Here is a 13616-nt window from a genome sequence, read left to right as displayed (position 1 = left end):
ACTCCGCGCCACGCGCCCCAACCGATGAGAGAGTGATTTAGTACTTAAGTAGGAACATTTTGAGTAATAAAAGTGGTAGTAATCAGTAAGCAGTTGAGCAAGTGTTTCATTTACAATCCTGATCCCGAGAAGAGCAAGAACCCCATCGATCCAGATCAAGAACCTGAACAAATACAGTCCACCGAACGTTAACGATCCTACGAGAGCTAGAACACCAACAATTTGCGTTCAACTGATGAAAGCTCTTTTGCCGTTTGATCACAACATGGTTAATAACAAAGGTATGATGTACATATATGGTGGCGCTGAAAAGTGTAATGGATTTATAATGATGTCTTCAGAGAGCCAAAATAGGGGTGTCATAAATAGCTGGTCGTTTCCTCTTTTTATTTAAAGACAAATTTAATCAGGATGGTTCTTAGTTATGTTTGATGAGCGTCTGACAAGTTTGTGCAGGCATGTTAGTCACAGAATGAATATATTTGTTTTTCTTCCATTTGCTCGACCGACTTCAAATTATGGTATGGTACGGGAATACGATGATATTACAATAATAATGGTAACCCTGATTTGATGCTGCAAACAGGACAATTACTACCCAACTACTTACTGCAGAACTATCGTGTTTGAGCTCATTGAAATAGTCTCAAGGATTTGGTTTAAAGATGATGATTTTATTGACTTTTTGGATTACGCCTTTTTGTATCGGAGGCTTTTAAATTTAAATTTTTGTTTCGTTTTGTTGTTGCTCATATTTATTTTCGTCTATCTCTTTTATTATAATAATTGGGACTACACAACTTTATTATTTAATTAACACAGTAGTAACCCTACGGGTCGTATTCCAGAACTCTACTCAATGCTCAAGTCAGAATTTGAGCAGACTGGAGTATGATTTCAAGCACTGGAAATACTACCCTTATGGCAAGGAGTTGAGTATGATTTCTAGTGCTTTGAATCATACTCAAGTCCTGACTTAAGCATTGAGTAGAGTTCTAGAATACGACCCTACGAGCTGATGCGTGTATAACACTGTACTTGATATATTGTCAGTTTTCAAAATTGTTACTAAGTCTAGCATTGAAACTATTCGCTGTCGCACTAATTTATTGTTTCCACAAGTTCATAACGCGAAGTGGCAAGAAGTGTTTTCTGGGGTTACTAGGACACGAAGGCTTGGTTGGCTTCAGAAAGTGACCTCTCAATGGGCAGTTGTGATTCAATAGCTACAGTCAAAAGCACGTGAAGCTTGACACTTTGTACTTTGTTCTTACCGTAAGCGGCATAGAGTTGGGATTTAAATCTTAAGTGTCAATCTTGACCTGCAACATGTAATGTAATATGACGGAAATAGATTTTTTACGATCAAAATTGACTATGCTCTTTGAATTTAAAATTATATTTTATTAACCGACTTCAAAAAAGAGTAGGTTCTCAATTCGACAGTTATTTTTAATGTATGTTACGCGATGACTCGGGCGTTTCTGAACCGATTTTGGTGATTCTTTTATTGTTGGAAAGAGAGTAGGTTCAGTTGTGGTCTGATTTAAATTTGAAGAAAATGTTCCATCTCTAAGGGAGGCAAACTAGGGGATGTATCCGGTTTCGCGCACTTACCGGTAACCGGTTTCCATTACAACTTGACAATTAAAATGTAATTCTACAAACTTTTGAGGTTGAGTTGTTTCTATAATTGTTCTTGCTCATGTACACTTTCGTCTATTTCTTTCCGATCCTTGTATTTGTACTTAAAACAGTGTTTTATAATAACATAATATTGATAAACTTAGGACATTGTCAATAGACAAACCATAATGCAGAGATCTATAAAAGCACGATGTGATTAAAGGTCACATAACCAGACCGTGCAAAAATAAAGTGAATGATGTAACCATACAGGTACAAGGCCAAACAGGCAATTTCATTATCATTTAGGATCTAATTGCTTTTGTTAATATAACAGTTTTAGTATTTATGATCGTTTGTATGGTTTTATTCACGATTTCTTTTGTGAATTTGTATTCATCGGTAACTTTACACAATACATACTTAGAAGAATACAACCTCCTCCGGTATGTATAGTCCTCTGTACAGAGGACTATACAATACGACCCCAAAAGTGCGTGGAATTACATCTATTTGCCAAGTTTTTATGGAAACCGGTTATCGGAAAGTGCGCGAAACCAGATTCATCCCCTAGTTTGCCACACAATTGTAGAATATTTTTGTCAAGTTTAAATAGGACCAATACTGAGGTGAGGTGATACCCTCTTTCCAACAAAAAAGGAATCATCAAAATCGGCTTAGAAATACGTGAGTTATCGCGTAACATACATACAAAAGTAAAGTACAGTCGAATTGAGAACCTTCTCCTTTTTTTGAAGTCGGCTAAAAATAATGCAGCGTTTTTTCAAAAGACCGGTTATTTCAATTTTTATTTTAGGTCGAATTTGAAAATAAAAAATTGGTCGACAGTCTTTTTTTCATTAAATTGTTTTTATTTCCTGCTAATACAGGTTTGTCGAGTTGTTCGATGTTGATTTTGCGTTCTTGTAAATTTGGTAAACAAAGACTTGAAAAAAATTTTAATTTGTTAAGCTTTGATTTAATTAATGTTAAACTTCTACAATCTTGAAATTTTCAACTGTTACTTCTTTGTCACAAATTGCAAAAAAATGCACTTTATTTTGTTTTTTTTAATAACGATTAAAGAGCTGTAACTAAGGCGATTAACACACTGCACCGCGCCCCGCGACGGTGACGGAGCGCGGAATCACGCGCGCGGTAGCGGAGACGCAGATATGCGTCAACGCGCGGTTTAGCGACCCCGCGCCACTCAAAGTACTCGCTTCTAAGTGATTGCACATTTAGCTGAGATCCTTCCTTGGCAAGAATGGTTAATAATACAGAACTCATTCAGGACGCTGCAGTTATACTGCCGATTGTTTTTGTTAATAAATACTCAAATAAAAAGACACCGAAGATAACATTCAACTTCATTACAAAGATTTAAGAAAATATGAAGATTAATTTTTCAACTACACACGAATGTCAACTGAATCCTTTGATTATTTGTTAGGGAACATCCGAACGACAATTACTGGAATAGACACAAATTGATTAAAAATCTGCGCGGTAGTGCGGAGCGCAGTGTGCCATACTCTGCTGTTCGCCGCCGCCGTGCCCCTCCGCGCGGAGAAGCGTTGTCAGTGTGTTCGACGGCGCGTTTTCCATACAAACTGAGGTACTTCAGTACAACGTTAAAAAACGCAGCTCCGCGCTCCGTCGCGAGGCGCGGTGCAGTGTGTTAATCGCCTAAGTCGATGTAATTGCTTCAGTATGTCCAATACTTATTTACTTAAATATAAAGGTTTCCATTTTACGGGCGTTTTGGGGGCTCCACCTACATCTTGGAGCCCAAGCTAACCTCACCTGCAAGTGGTGCGCCTGCTGATAGACGGACGAGGCTCTAGCGAGGGGTTTTCCCTTTCGCGGGTTGGGAGGTCAGACGGCAGTCGCTCCCGTAAAAACCAACACCGTCACATCAATTTATGGACGTCAACAGAAGGATATGGCATAGGGATAGGGCGCCGCCGCAAAACGGCGCGCAGGAGCCTCGCCCGACTTCTGTGGCAAGTGGACTAGGGCTACCGTGTCAAGGGTGGGCACGGTTAAAGAGACGAGCCCCTACCCATCACAGGAAGCTCCGCTTTGCCACGTGGAACATTGGCACGCTGACTGGACGCGCGAGGGAACTAGCAGACGTGCTTTCCAGGCGGAGGGTCGCCGTGGCGTTCCTGCAGGAGACTCGGTGGAAAGGCAGCAGATCCCGGCTCATTGGGAATGGCTACAAGCTGATCTACACCGGTGCTCCTGGGGGCGTGAACGGGGTGGCCGTGGTGCTCTCCGAGGAGTTTCACGATCACGTCCTGGAAGTGAAACGCTTTAGCGACCGGCTTATGGTAGTGAGGGTGCTTATCGAAGGGGTCGTGACCCACTTGATAAGCGCCTACGCACCTCAGGCCGGTTGCAGCGACACGGACAGGACGAGGTTCTGGGATCAACTCGGGGAAGTACTGAGTGCCATTCCTTTGTCGCAGGCAGTCGTCTTGGGTGGCGACCTGAACGGTCATGTGGGTGAGGCGTGCGAAGGGTTCGAGCGGGTCCACGGTGGCAACGGGTACGGCAGTCGCAACGCGGAGGGAGGAGACATTCTCACAACGTGTGCGGCGGCCGACCTCGCCATCGTGAACACGTTCTTTAAAAAGAACCCCGAGCATTTAATCACCTACAGGAGCGGCGGACACGCCACCCAAATCGATTTCCTACTCACCAGGAGACACCATATCAGCAAAGTGGCCAACTGCAAGGTCATACCAGGTGAGAGTCTCACTGCGCAACACCGTCTTCTTGTCATGGATCTCTGCGTAAAGTCGGCCGACAAGCCCGCTGAGTGCTGCCGACGCCAAATCAGATGGTGGCGGCTAGATAGTACCACGTCCCAGGAGTTCATCTCAGTGACCGGCGATAAATGCGCCGACACTGAGGGTGATCTAGTCCAGAACCACTGGGACAACATTCAGGCTGCCATATCTGAGGCGGCGAAAGCGGTGCTAGGCTTGTCCAAGGATGGTCGCAAATGTGACAAAGAAACTTGGTGGTGGAACGACACAGTCCAGAGGGAGGTGAGGGTGAAGAAAGCCCTCTTCAAAACGTGGCAAGCGTCCGGATCTTCTGAAGACCGCGATGCATATAGGGATGCCAAACGTGCCGCAAAGAAAGCTGTAGCCAGAGCCAGACGGGACCACTTGCAGCCGTTGTACGACAAGTTGGAATCGTCTGAGGGGCAGAAGCTTATCTTTAAGCTGGCACGTTCGAGGGTCTTAGCGGCACAAGATATTTCCAAGTGTCGCTGCATTAAAGACCCTCATGGCAACCTTATATGCGAGGTCGACGCGGTGAAGGAGAGATGGCGCTCATATTTCCACGAGCTGCTGAAGCAGCAGCACAGAGAGGTGCAGCCACCGGTCCTCCCTCCGAATCAGGGACTAGTGCGACCGGTAACGCCTGAGGAAGTCCACTTAGCTCTTCGTCGCATGAAGAATCGGAAAGCTGTCGGAGCCGATGGGGTTCCCATCGAGGCCTGGAAGGCAATGGGTCCCCGTGGTGTGGGCATCCTTACCGGCCTCTTTAATCGCGTGCTCCTCACCGGTAAAATCCCTAACCAATGGAGACTGAGTATTATCACTCCAGTCTTCAAAGGGAAGGGATCGGTGCAGGAGTGTGGCGATTATCGGGGCATAAAGGTCATGTCTCACACCATGAAGCTCTTCGAGCGTATAATAGACTCTCGGATCCGACAGGAGAGTGCTGTCTCGGAGGGTCAATATGGGTTTCGGCCTGGTCTTGGGACCATGGATCCTGTTTTTGCCCTAAGGGTCATCGTGGAGAAATACAGATTGAAGAATACGCCTCTGCATTTCATGTTTCTTGACATGCAGAAGGCCTTCGACTGTATCCCCCGTGTAATGATCTGGTGGGCACTGAGATCCAAAGGGGTACCAGAAGCTTATATTGACATCATCCGAGACATGTACCGCGATTCCGATTCCATGGTTAGGACTGCTGTTGGTGACACTAAACCCTTCCCTGTCACAGTCGGAGTTCACCAGGGCTCAGTTCTCAGTCCCTATCTGTTCAGCGTGATATTAGACGAGGTCTCAAGCTCCATCCGAGACACGCATGAGCAACCCCCGTGGATGCTTATGTACGCTGACGATATTGCGCTGGCGGATGCGGATAGAGGGAGACTGGTACGACGAGTGAATGCGTGGAAGGAGTCGCTTGAGAGCGGCGATCTGAGACTAAATGTGGCGAAGACTGAGTACATGGTCTGCAACGCTACAGATCCCCTACCCGTTCGCATAGGCGAAGACGCGGTCGAGCCTACGGGCCAGTTTAAATACTTGGGATCTGTACTTAGCGCGTCCGGAGACATCGACTGCGACGTCAGAGCCCGAATCGCAGCCGCTTGGGCAAAGTGCGTGAGGTGACTGGTGTCATTTGTTACCCCAAGATTAAGCCGGTTAAGCTGAAAGGACAGGTCTATAAATCCATCATTAGGCCTGTCCTTTTATATGACAGTGAAACGTGGCCCGTACTTGAGCGCCATAAGCAGGAGCTGCGTGTCACGGAAATGAAGATGCTGCGCTGGATGTGTGGAGTTTCACGGAAAGATCGTGTCAGAAACTCCCGCATCCGCGGCAGCCTTCACGTCCGTGACATTGCAGATAAACTGCAAGAAAGCCGCCTACGTTGGTACGGCCACATCTTACGGAAACCGGCATGCTACGTGGGAAACAAATGTCTGGCTATGCCACCTCCGCCGGGCCCCGGTAGAAGGGGCAGACCCAAGAAGTGCTGGCTTGACGTCGCCAAGGGTGATATGCGTGCCAATGGTCTCACCACTAAGGATGCCGAAGACCGTGCAAAGTGGAGGAGAAAAAGCAGGATAGCGGACCCCGGGCTCCGCAGCAACACTGCTGAGGACGCAACCTCCCGGTGACGCTGAGATGAGAGAGAGAGAGAGAGAGAGAAAGGTTTCCATTTTACATTTCTAACTTTTTTGTTCCGCTAAACATGAGGGAGTGTTATTATAAACATATATTCTAAACAATAACTAAACTAGGATCCCGAAAAGATAAATATTAATGAAGTTCAACATTCGAAGTTATGTTTATTTAACAAACACAACCAATTACCGGATCTCATACAAAGAGTATTTACGACATATAAAGGAGTCACAACATTTATCCGCGGCGATAATCGGCTTGAGCCGGCCAGAAAAAACTGTCAGTCTATGCAATTAGAGAGAATAAGACGCTGGATAAGAAATTGGGGCTTGGAACTCCTCTTTTAAACGACTTCAAAAAAAAGGAGGTTCTCAATTGGAATGTGTTTTTTTTTAAGTATGTTACACGATAACTCCGGCGGATTGGAAAGAGGATACTTCAGTAGTAGTCCCATTTAAATTTGAAGAAAATATTACACCTCTAAGCGCCCAGTTACGCCTTCATGTACGTTAGTGGCGAATCTCAATTCTATTTACTAGGCAACAACATTTAAATTCCACTGAATAACATAACCGCGCGGACGCCGCGTATACCAAATTCAAACCAAGGAAGGGACTTGTTAACTTATGTCTCAGGGTGACGGGCGCAGTGGCAGTTCTCCTCAGATCTTTGCTATTTAATGCTCTGAGTGGCACTGCAACTGTTATGGACAGGCGTGTAGCTTACCATCAGGCGCACGAATTGTTCGTCCTGTCACCTGTTATTATAAAAAAAAAGTATAATATCCTCATAAAACATGATATTACCACTTAACCGCTGATAATGGTAAGAAGCTATGTAACAGCTTTTAAAATTACTAGTCTCTTATACTTAATCTAGTTCTAGTATAAATATTACTCCAGTTTCCATCAAACCTGTTAAGTAACTTGATGGTTGATTGATTACAGGATATATGTGATTACTATGAGGTGGTAATATTATTTAATTTTCTTGTTTAGTATGTCATGTGGTAACATGCATTTTAGGTACAAATTTGTAGATAAAATACATGTTTGTTGCAACAAAAAGGATACAAAGACATATTATCTTTACCCATCATACTATCTTTACCTATTATATTTGTTACTAAACTGCAGGAACTGAAAGTCTATTTTTAAAAGGAATATAATTTGTCAATAATTACTATTTCATGTATGACTGTTTGACACAAATAAATTTTTTTTTTTTTTTAAGACCTTCGTGGTTATTCACTAAATGATTACCACTAATATCAGGTTTCTTACCACGGTATGACTTCTTTTTATTTTCCCGACATTTCGGAAGGGTTGCAAGCTCCATGGTCATGGGTAAAAATTATTTAAATTAAAAAAATACCAATAAAATGAAATATTTTAAGACTTGAAGTTCATTTAAAAGCACTGAAAAAGGAGACTGTTATAAGCATAACAGTATGGTCCAAAACAAACGCATAACACATGGAAATAAAATTTAAACTGTATGCCAGTAGACTTTTGTTATAGTACTTGCATTTTGGGTTCCAATTTGCATGTGTTGACCTCTCAGATCCCTGTTTCCCTGTTTGTTTGTAAAGTGTTTGACATGCCATGCCTATTTTCAAAATATTATTCTTGAATGTTGACAATTTTTTTTTAATATACAAAATAAGTGTTCATTTGACCTCCATCTCACCTGATGGAAAGTGACGATGAGGTCGAGGATGTAGCGTGCACACCTAAATAATGCCTATTCACTCTCTCACAATTAAAGTGATTTAAAGTTGTAATATGAACTAACATCATTGATATTTGTATCAAATATAACTTAGCCTACAGGAAATGGAGTCACGATTTAGATATATATGCAGAGCATACTATTGTACTTCAAATTAATTTCGTGTAAATATTCCCCATTTAAATTCCACCAAAAAGTGCATTTACCAATGAATTTATACCTATTATTACGTACCATTATCAGGGTCTAAACTAGTAATTATAGTCAAATGGAAATTTTTTTGCTATACAGGATTATTACTTTATGAAGGGAGAATATCAATAGATAGTTATATATCTATCTCATCAGTCTTCTTTCTATAATAAAAGTACTCCATTCCCCCTATTCTAATTTTAGTCATGAGAATGACACCCCCTACAAGTGGGGTGTTAAAACAAACAACATTATTATAGTGTTGACATGGTACACTTAGTTCTTTTTTTACGCTTTTAGTGTGGGATTTTTGGGTTTTTAATCATTACCGTGAAACAGAATTTGAGTGTCTTATTGTATACAAAGTATTTTACTGTAAAAGTACTTACAACACTGAATGATCCAATTAATAAGAAATAATTTTTACTAAGTAAAAACAAAAGTATAAGAAAAACAAATTTAAACTGTTTAAGCAAAAATACCTATTGTGTAGGAAAAATGTTTTTAAAAGTTTCAGATTAAATTATATTTAAATATATTTTTTAAATTTTAGAATTTTATTTTTATTTTATTTCATAATAGGCACTCATTTAGTGTACATAATAAAATACTGTTGGTTACTAGGTAAGTAATAGTTACAATGAGATATATTTAAAGTTACAATGTGTGTCAATTTACATAACACTCCAATTTGCCATTTAAAAAAGTAACAGTATTTTTTACAGCTACAACTTTTATTGCTTAATTAACTATGGCTGAATATACCTACTCCAGTGAACAAATAAAAAAATGGTGATAAATGTTTATGACAGGCATTTTAAATTTTAATTTATTAATAATAATTTTATGTAGGTACATAAAGGTGTCCTTGAAGTACTGTGTTTTTGAAAGATGTATCTAATTTTAATTTCTACATTACCATAAATTTTCACCATATGCATGGACATTTAATAGGTAAATAATAAATTTTGTGTGCAAATCTTTACCGAACTATGAAAGCACTGATAAATAACGAGAATTCAATGCACCTATAAACTGTCACCTCGCACCAATAAGTGTTTAATTATCTGGAACTAATAGCAATCCAATTTGACGGAGAACAACAACGGTTTCTTTCAATATTCCAATTCTAGCGAACTGCAAAAGACACGATGATTCGATCATTTTTCTAATTGTTTTCCGGTTTAAGATCAACGAATTATCACGTGAACTGCATTCATAGGCTCGAGTCATGCAACAGCAGTGTATAATTAATAAAAAATACTCCAAATCAAGGCTAAAAGGGGGTAAATATCGATCATACACTCACCACAACAGATACAACCGGCGACTGCGATACTATCACACCAACAATTCACCGTTTACGGTCACAATTTAATACAAAATAGTCCACTTAAACACGGTAACAAACACATCACTACCATTAACAACTCCTAAAATTATAATTTCGTACAAATTTCAGTCACAAATAGGTAAAAAACACTTTCACAGCATTTTCATAACCGCGCTAGTTCACTTGACACATCAACCGTTCGAAACAGCAGCGGCAACAGACTGGCCGAAAAATTCATCCAGTCCATAGACAAGATGCTTTGTTATTGACTTCAAGAGCGAGTTTTTTATTACCCGACCAAATTGAAGATGTTCCCAACCCGTAGCAATTGTAAAGATCCAGCTTGCATGCGAAGACTGTAGGTTTATACTTACTGCCATCTATTGTCGATCAGCTGTACTAAAACGTCAACAAAATATGACAAGCGGCAGCTGCGTATGAAAGCAGTAAATATATGGATAGGCATTAGCGCCATCTAGTTGGAAATTTTCTTATTATTTGCTATCCATGAGATTGAAACCATTTGTCTCATAAGTTAGTACAGAATTTGAATAGATGGCGCTGTCAGATGTAGTTCATCTTATTGCTGCTAGAAATCTACAGATGGTGTTAATTATACGTAAACAGTAATCAAGTCCTACAATGGATGGCGCTGAAAAGAAAACAAATCTGTTTAAAAAAGATACTGAAGATTATTTAGTATACTTAGTACATAATAATGTACTAAGTATTCTAACTTAAAACTTTTAAGTATACTTTGTGTGAGATAGGTACCATTTGCGACCAAACAATATATTCTTCCAGTAATTTATTTCTAACTGAAGGCGAAGATGCGTTTTTTGTAATTTTTTTTCGTTGTAAACTTTCCAAGAAGAGGTTATAGAAAAAAGTAAGAGACGGGATAAAAACCTCGAAATTAACGGTTTTGGTAGACTTCCGCCCTTGATGACCGCTGGCGACGAGGGCATTAGGGCGTAAACAAGGGATGAATGAAGACGACTTTCGGCATTTGAAATTTTAAATCTAACGGGTGGAAGCTTTAGTTTGCATATTTCTAAGATAACGTACCTCTATCGTTTCGCAATAAACTAAATGTTCGTAAAAAAATCTTTATTTTATATAGGGTTGTCAACTTTATGTCTTAGAGTAGCGAATGCAGTGGCAGTGCCTCAAGGAACTTGGCGATTTAAATACTGGCACTGGAACTGCTACGGACAGGCGTGTCGCTGACCACAAGGCGCACGACCCGTTCGTCATGTCACTTAATACCATAAAAAAATACGCAAGTAAACAAATTAAACTTGAAAATATGTAATCGATTAAGTATCGATAATGTATTTATTTTTTCGACATTACTGGGGAACTAAAATTAAAAATGTTTAATCGTTTTTGGTTCATAGGTAAGCAATTAAATTATGCTGAATTCATATTGATTAAACTCTACCGCTCATTCCTAAGGCAGATTCCCCAGAGAAGAATGAAAATACATTTATCATTAACAACATTTATTTCAAACGTCATAAATTGAGAATACCTGCAGGAGCTAAACGGGTTGCACTACCATAGAGTTTTGTATTATATATATAATTACGCAGAAGTTGTGTAAATAACCTTTAGTGTAAAGTTTTTGTTTCACTACAGTTTTAAACTTCGAAATGGCAAATTTTGGATATCAACCGGAATCTTATTCAGTAACACACAGTTGAGTCGCGTGTGGCAAAGTCCCAAGAGCATTCAAAGTGCAATAGCGAGAAGATTTGACTGTCCTACAATTGGACAGTCAAATCTTCTCGCTATTGCACTCATTCTGGATAGAGCAAATTAAAGGCGTAGCCCAATTTATATTCTAGTTATAAATTATGCCTGCATTGTTACTACATCCATACATACATACATATATTACATACTAACCTCGTTTTTAAACTCTCGTACTAACATGATTTGGATAATTTTAATGGTCCCAAATAAAGAATTATTATTGGTACTTGGTACTTGGTGTAAAGGGCTGATGGCCGCAATTCGACGCCAAGGCGCCTATTTTACGTGTGGAAGAATTATTATTATTATAAAAGCGTATTGCCCCTTAAATGAATTTGTAACTCATGAAAGTCACCGACTCCACAGTCGTCTAAATCCAGCGTGAAGAATGTTATTAAGTGAGTAGGTGAAAAAACAAAAACATCTCTATCAAGCCGACGTGATAATTACTAGATACGGAACGCGGACCCGTTCCGATGCAGCGTTACGGCAAACACGTTTTTCTAATAAACCTTAGAGAGGTGCATCCTTAGAAAACTAAAATATTTTTCACCTCTTTTCTCTTTCTTTCTCATTAGAAATCTGCGCGCAAAAGCGTATTTTCCACGTAATGTGGAAAAGGTTTTTGAAATTCGAACTTGACGATGGACTGTGCTGCAAGTAACTTTTACTATCGATGATAAAAAAAAATGACACTTTGAATTACGCGATTTGTCGTACATCATTTATGTAATATAAACCCGTTGGTATGGTATATTTTATTTTTATTATTGTTGACATTAAATTGACAACGGAAACTAAGTAATTTTGTTTATTAAAACTGATTTGTTATAGTTCAACTGTTTTTTCTTTTATCTATCATTTTCCTCGCTATAGTGAGGTGAAAAGTTGTGTGTTTAAAGTTGTTTTGCGTCTCGTGTTATGAAACTCCTTCGCTTGCTCCAGGTTTCAATACAAGCACTCGCGTATAACAACTTTGCAGCCTTGCATAACAAATAAATATTTACGTTGAATAATAATGGTAATGTGATAGACAACCACACGTGGGTGTGCTATTGGAATTGGTATCGAATCGGTATTGGTGTACTGTGAGTACCAGAGCAACGATGTTAGCTCTCTAGCACGACACAGAACGCCCAGACTAGAAAGACCTTCCCAGGTTGGTCGTCTTACATAAATAAGCAATTAAGTTTGTGCTTTTTAAGCTCCTTTTGGTTACGCTGTGCTGTAGTAGAGCGAATAAAATAGTCGAGACATAAACGATTTAGTATTACAGCACTTTGTGAAAGAGTTCGTCGAGGGAAGTACTGCCAACTTACGTATTTCTGCCTCCAATCATTAATGTGAGCATTATTGCGTTCCAGTTCTAAAGGGTAAGGGTGCTGGTGAAACTACAGGCACATGAGACTAATCAACTTGTGCCTCAGAGTGAAGTGCGTGGAGTGACACTGCCATGTCTTCTCAGATCGAAATATTTGCTCAGATCTTTGCGATTTAAAGTTCTTTGTGGCATTGCAACTGTTATGGAGAGGCGTGTCACTTACCACCAGCTACACGACTTGTTCGTCCCGTCACGTGGTATCATAACAAAGTACGGATAAATACTACGTCAATATTCCAGAGGAATCCTACAAAGCGGACAATTTATTTAGAATGTAGACCCGTGCTCAGCTGTGGGACGTATAAATGGGTCGTTGATGAGGAAGGTCCGGAGTAATTCACAGGTAGATCTGAGTATTGCGAAAATTACAAGTTCTAGAAACATGAAAACCTGAGAGTATGTTACATTCATTTAGTGGAGGTGTAACAAGAACGTATTTTTCAAAAAGTTCGTATATAAATAAATCGTATTTGCTGAATATCTTTGAATTTCATTAGCTAATGATTGAATGAATGAATACGCGGCCGTTTATCGTTCAATCTTTATTAATCAATGATGACTAAACTAATGTACTATAATATATTTATGTCCTAGTCTTGCCTAGTCCCTCTATCAACTTTGTTAATAACCTTCTAAACCAAAAGATATT

General features: G+C 39.9%; 1 protein-coding gene across 2 annotated transcripts in view; it reads right to left on the bottom strand.

Annotated features, from left to right (window-relative positions):
- Nucleotides 1-10049, bottom strand: part of LOC113228126 (IQ motif and SEC7 domain-containing protein 2) — a 343310-nt gene extending 333261 nt beyond the window's left edge. For both annotated transcript variants that reach the window (XM_026461306.1, XM_026461307.1), the window contains exon 1: nucleotides 9805-10049. The gene's annotated coding sequence lies outside the window, so the exon portion shown is untranslated. The remainder of the gene's footprint in view (nucleotides 1-9804) is intronic.
- Nucleotides 10050-13616: the final 3567 nt, after the last annotated feature.

The sequence above is a fragment of the Hyposmocoma kahamanoa genome, unplaced genomic scaffold (genome assembly GCF_003589595.1).
Source record: "Hyposmocoma kahamanoa isolate Upper Pololo Valley unplaced genomic scaffold, ASM358959v1 224, whole genome shotgun sequence".
NCBI lineage: Eukaryota > Metazoa > Arthropoda > Insecta > Lepidoptera > Cosmopterigidae > Hyposmocoma > Hyposmocoma kahamanoa.
The sequence above is the reverse complement of the archived record's forward strand: the minus strand, read 5'-3'. Positions and strand labels throughout refer to the sequence as shown.